Genomic DNA, 6,000 nt, shown 5'->3' with positions numbered 1-6,000 from the left:
GTCACCATCCAGGAACTCAGCAATATGTTGCAGAGGATCGAGGATCTTTTAAAGAAGGATGAGTCTGTGGCTATGCTTGCTGAAGCTAACAAATCGGGCAAGAAAAAGAGAAAGGCAAAGAAGCCCCAGAAGAAAGCTGCCAAACCCAAGAAGCAGAAGAAGAACAAGGCATCTGATGTCTGTCACTTCTGCAAACAGACCGGCCACTGGAAGAGGAACTGTCCTGCCTACCTGGAATCTAAGAAAGGTAACATCGAAACTTGTGTCATAGAAACTAATATGTTAGTTACTTTTGCATCCTGGTGTGTTGACTCTGGGGCTTCAACTCATGCGTGTAACTCACTGTAGGGGTTCAAATTTAGCAGAAGATTGAGTGATGGCGAAGTGACACTATTCTTGGGAACGACTGCAAGTGTTGCAGCTGCGGCGATAGGATCCGTAGAATTAGGTTTTAGAGAAGGGGTCCTTGTACTTAAAGATTGTCTTTATGTACAAAACATGATAAGAAATTTAATTTCTATTTCTAAACTGTGTGTTGATGGATATACTGTTTATTTTAGTAATATGATTACTGTTAAACGGAATAACAAATTCATCGCATGCAAGGAACTGGAGAATGGTCTCTATGTTCTACATCCTTCTCTGGAAACTAACCTAACCGAAACTACGTCGGTCAAAATCCTAAGAAAAGGAATCGTGATACAGTTAATCCCACGTGCCTCTGGCATTACCGACTTGGCCATATCGGTGTTGACTGAATCACAAGATTGGTAAAGGATGGTCCTTTGGATTTTCTAACCGTAGAAAATCTTCCCACTTGTGAGCCTTGCCTTCAAGGTAAAATGACTAAGCGGCCATTTGACGGTAAGCCTGAAAGATCTGAAGGCACACTTGACCTAATACATACTGATGTATATGGTCCCCTGAGTGTTAGGACACAGAATCAACACGTGTATTAAATCACCTTTACAGATGATTTTTTACGATATAGTTACGTGTACCTAATGAGACACAAGTCTGAATCCTTTGAAAAGTTCAAAGAGTTTAGATAGGAAGTCATGAAACTGTTAGGGAGAGAAGTTAAGGCCCTTTGATCGGATCGAGGTGGCGAGTATCTCTCTGACGAATTCAGGGACTACTTAAAGGACAATGGGATAATATCACAATTAGCTCCTCCTGCTACACCACAACTTAACGGTGTTTCAGAGATGAGGAATAGGACCTTATTGGATATGGTCCGGTCGCTTCTCATACACTCAGAGTTACCCACATCCTTTTGGGATATGCATTAGATACTGCTATTTACGTGCTGAATCGGATTCCAACCAAATCAGTTCCGAAAACTCCATATGAACTTTGGACTGGAAGGAAGCCAAGTATAAGACACTTGAAGATTTGGGGTTGTCCTGCACACGTTAAAAGAACAAGTGCGGACAAGTTGGAATCTAAAACCAGCCGTTGCCTGTTTATATGCTACCCAAAGGATTCGGTGGGTTATCTATTCTATGACCCGAGTGAGCAAAAAGTGTTCTACAATCGAAATGCCCAGTTCTTAGAATCTGATTACATCCTGGACACCCATCGTCAGGAAATAGTTCTTGATGAGGAGTGCTCAGGAGCAGTGGGAGATGTCCCACAAATTCCAGGTAATGACCAACCTAGAAGAACCACCCGGGTATCCAGACCACCAGTCCGATATGGTTATGACCAGGATAGTTACCTGGTGGAAACCTTGACTAGTGAAGAGGATCCCGTGACTTACGCGGAAGCTATGTTAGACATAGACTCCCAAAAGTGGGTGGAGGCCATGAGAGCTGAGATGGACTCGATGGAGACCAATGGAGTCTGGACTCTAGTAGATCCGCCCTCCGGGGAAAAAGCAATTGGTTGCAAGTGGATCTACAAGAGGAAAAAGGGCCCCGATGGCAGGATTGAGACCTACAAAGCTCGCTTGGTGGCAAAAGGGTATACTCAAAAAGAAGGCATCGATTATGAGGAAACCTTTTCACCAGTGACCATGCTTAAATCCATTAGGATCCTGCTAGTTGTAGCAGCATACCATAACTATGAGATTTGGCAAATGAATGTCAAAACTGTGTTCCTGAATGGAGATCTTAGTGAAGATATCTACATGCAGCAACTGCAAAGCTTCATTGCTGCTGGTCAGGAACACATGGTATGTAAACTCAATAGATCCATATATTGACTTAAGTAGGCTTCTATGAGTTGGAACATCCGTTTTGATTCTTCCGTCAAAACGTTTGACTTTGAGCAGAATCTCGATGAGTCCTATGTTTAGAGGAAGTCCAGTGGGGATAATATTACCTTTTTGGTATTGTACGTGGATGATATCCTACTCATTGGGAGTGATGTAGGAATGTTGACTTCGGTCAAGGTATGGCTATCACAGCAATTCTCCATGAAAGATCTTGGAGAAACTTCATATATAATAGGTCTTCGACTCTATAGAGATAGATCGAAGCAGATAATTGGATTATCCAAGGCCCAATATATAGGAGGCTTCTCCAAGATCTTTCATGGAGAATTGCTGTGATAGTCATACTTTCACCATGGTTAACATACCTACATCATTCCCATTGAGTAGAATGTCATCTACATACAGAACCAAGAAGGTAACCTTATCTCCACTGTACTTCCTGTAGACACAGGGTTCATCCGGATTCTGGTCGAAGTCAAACGATTTGACGGCAGAGTCAAAACGGATGTTCCAACTTCTAGAAGCTTGCTTAAGTCCATAAATGGATCTATTAAGTTTACATACCATGTTTTCCTGACCTGCAGCAATGAAGCCTTGCGGCTGCTGCATATAGATATCTTCAGTAAGATCTCCATTCAGGAATGCAGTTTTGACATCCATTTGCCAAATCTCCTAATCATGGTATGCTGCTACAGCTAGCAGGATCCTAATGGATTTAAGCATGGCCACAGGCGAAAATGTTTCCTCATAATCGATGCCCTCTTTCTGAGTGTACCCTTTCGCCACCAGACGAGCCTTGAATGTCTCAACCTTACCATCGGGGCCCTTCTTCCTCTTGTAAATCCATTTGCAACCGATTGCTTTTACCCCGGAGGGCGGATCTACTAGAGTCCAGACTCCATTGGTCTCCATTGAGTCCATCTCTGCTCTCATGGCCTCCACCCACTTCTGGGAATCTATGTCCAACATAGCTTCCGTGTAAGTCATGGGATCCTCCTCACTAGTCAAGGTTTCCACCAGGTAACTATCCTGTTCATAACCATAACGGACTGGTGGCCTGGATACCCCAGTGGATCTTCTAGGTTGGTCACTACTTGGAACTTGTGGGACATCTCCCATTGCTCCTGAGCTCTCCTCATCAAGAACAACTTCCTGACGATGGGTGTCCAGGATATAGTCGGTTTCCAAGAATTGCGTGTTACGACTGCAGATCACTTTCTGCTCACTTGGGTCATAGAATAGGTAACCTACAGAGCCTTTTGGGTAGACTACAAATAGGCAACGGCTGGTCTTGGATTCCAACTTGTCTACACTCATTCTTTTAACGTGTGTTGGACAACCGCAAATCTTCAAGTGTCTGACACTTGATTTCTTTCCGGTCCAAAGTTCATATGGAGTATTCGGAACCGATTTGGTTGGAACCCGATTCAGCACATAAATCGCAGTCTCTAATGCGTAACCCCAAAAGGATGTGGGTAACTCTGAGTGTATGAGAAGCGACCGGACCATATCCAATAAGGTCATATTCCTCCTCTCTGAAACACTGTTAAGTTGTGGTGTAGCAGGAGGAGCTAATTGTGATATTATCCCATTGTCCTTTAAGTAGTCCCTGAATTCGTCAGAGAGATACTCGCCACCTCGATCTGATTGAAGGGCCTTAATTTCTCTCCCTAACTGTTTCTCGACCTCTTGTCTAAACTCTTTGAACTTTTCAAAGGATTCAGACTTGTGTCTCATTAGGTACACGTAACCATATCGTGAAAAATCATCTGTGAAGGTGATGAAATACACGTGTTGATTTCGTGTCCTAACACTCAGGGGACCACATACATCAGTATGTATTAGGTCAAGTGTGCCTGTTTTCAGGCTTACCATTAAATGGTCGTTTCGTCATCTTGCCTTGTAGGCAAGGCTCACAAGTGGGAAGATCTTCTACAGTTAGAAAATCCAAAGGACCATCCTTTACCAACCTTGTGATTCAGTCAACACCAATGTGGCCAAGTTGATAATGCCACAGACACGTGGGATTAACTGTATCATGAGCTCTCTTCTTAGGGATTTCAGCCAACGTAGTTTCGGTTATGTTAGTTTCTAGAGAAGGATGTATAACATAGAGACCGTTCTCCAATTTTGAGACAGAATAACCATCTGCACACAGTTTTGAGACAGAAATCAAAATTCTCCTTAAATTTTGCACATAAAGACAGTCTTTCAGTACAATTATTCCTTCTCTAAAAATTAATTCCACGGTTCCTATGGCCGCAGCTGCAACAGTTGCAGTAGTCCCCAAGAAGAGTGTGACTTCTCCTTCACTCAGCCTTCTGCTTACCTTGAACCCCTGCAGTGAGTTACAAGCATGAGTTGAAGCCCCGGAGTCAATACACCAGGATGCAGAAGCTACCAACAAATTGGTTTCTATAACACAAGTTTCGAAGTTACCTTTCTTGGATTCCAGGTAGGCAGGACAGTTCCTTTTCCAGTGGCCGGTCTTCTTGCAGAAGTGACAGGCATCCGATGCTTTGTCTTTCTTCTGCTTCTTGCTCTTAGCGGTTTTCTTCTGAGGCTTCTTTGCCTTCCTCTTTCTCTTGCCTGTCTTTCCAGCTTCAACAAGCATGGCTACATGCTCATCCTTTCTAATCAGTTCTTCAGCTCTTTGCAACATATTGCTGAGCTCTTGTAACCTGACATTCAGCTAGTTCATGTTATAGTTCATGATGAATGGATTAAAGGAAGGAGGCAAAGAGTTAAGGATAGCATCTATCTGGGTTGCAAGGTCCAGCCCAGATCCAAGAGCCTCCAGTTCGTTGATGTATCCCATCATCCGAAGACAATGGTCGTGAACTTGTTGACCCTTGGACATTTGTGCGGTCATGAACTGTTTCAAGACCTTTTGTCGAGTAGAACGATTCTGCTCTTCATACATTGTCCTGAGACTATCCAATATGTCTTTGGCAAGTTCGATCTGATCGAACTGCCTCTGTATCGGGTTGTCCAAGGAGGCAATGATGTAACACCGGGCAAGGGAGTTTTTCTCCTCCCATTCTTGATGGTCTCTCCTTCGGGCCTCAGAAGCCCTATTACTCGGACGCTCCGGGGCAGGATTCTTTTCCACTTTGTCCAGCTTTTCAAAAGCTAGGACCAGCATAAGGTTCCTGTACCAGTCAGCATAGTTTGGGCCCTTCAACTTGTTGTCATCAAGCAGTTTTGCAAAAGATTCGTTTGCCAATTTCTTATAAAAGAGCAAACATCAGTCCACAACCTAATTTGATTCATGTTCATTTCATAGACATGGATTTTAATCTACGATCCATTTCCATTTATTCGTCTATGAGATTTCCCTCCTTTCTCAGTGACGGAGACTACGGGTTGTCTCTGGAAATGTGGGAAATCACATAGGGTGCATGGAGTCAACTGTTTCAGCTGCATAACCCCACCACCTTTCTGTGAAGGATCACATCCACTCATCATATGAGTTTTCCCTTTGGCCTCTATTAGACAAGGTTCAAAGCCGTTTTCAGGTAAACCTTTCTGTCCAGTGAGTGCTTACCCATCATATTCATGAACACCAAGGTACCGTGAGAGAGTTCCCATTTTCTGGTGAAGCCCCTCCCACATCGGTCTATGACGCCCCTATCATCTTATGAAACTCTCAGACAAGCCCAACAGCAAATGGATAGCCCATTTTCTAGTGTGTTTCCTCATTACTGAAGGACCCATCCTCATGCTAATGATGGAAGGCCTTTAGAGAGTTCATCATATGAATCTCCCTGTCACATGCACTC

The sequence above is a fragment of the Nelumbo lutea genome, chromosome 8, assembly GCF_056320005.1.
Source record: "Nelumbo lutea isolate HS-2025 chromosome 8, American lotus-T2T, whole genome shotgun sequence".
Classification (NCBI taxonomy): domain Eukaryota; kingdom Viridiplantae; phylum Streptophyta; class Magnoliopsida; order Proteales; family Nelumbonaceae; genus Nelumbo; species Nelumbo lutea.
The sequence above is the reverse complement of the archived record's forward strand: the minus strand, read 5'-3'. Positions refer to the sequence as shown.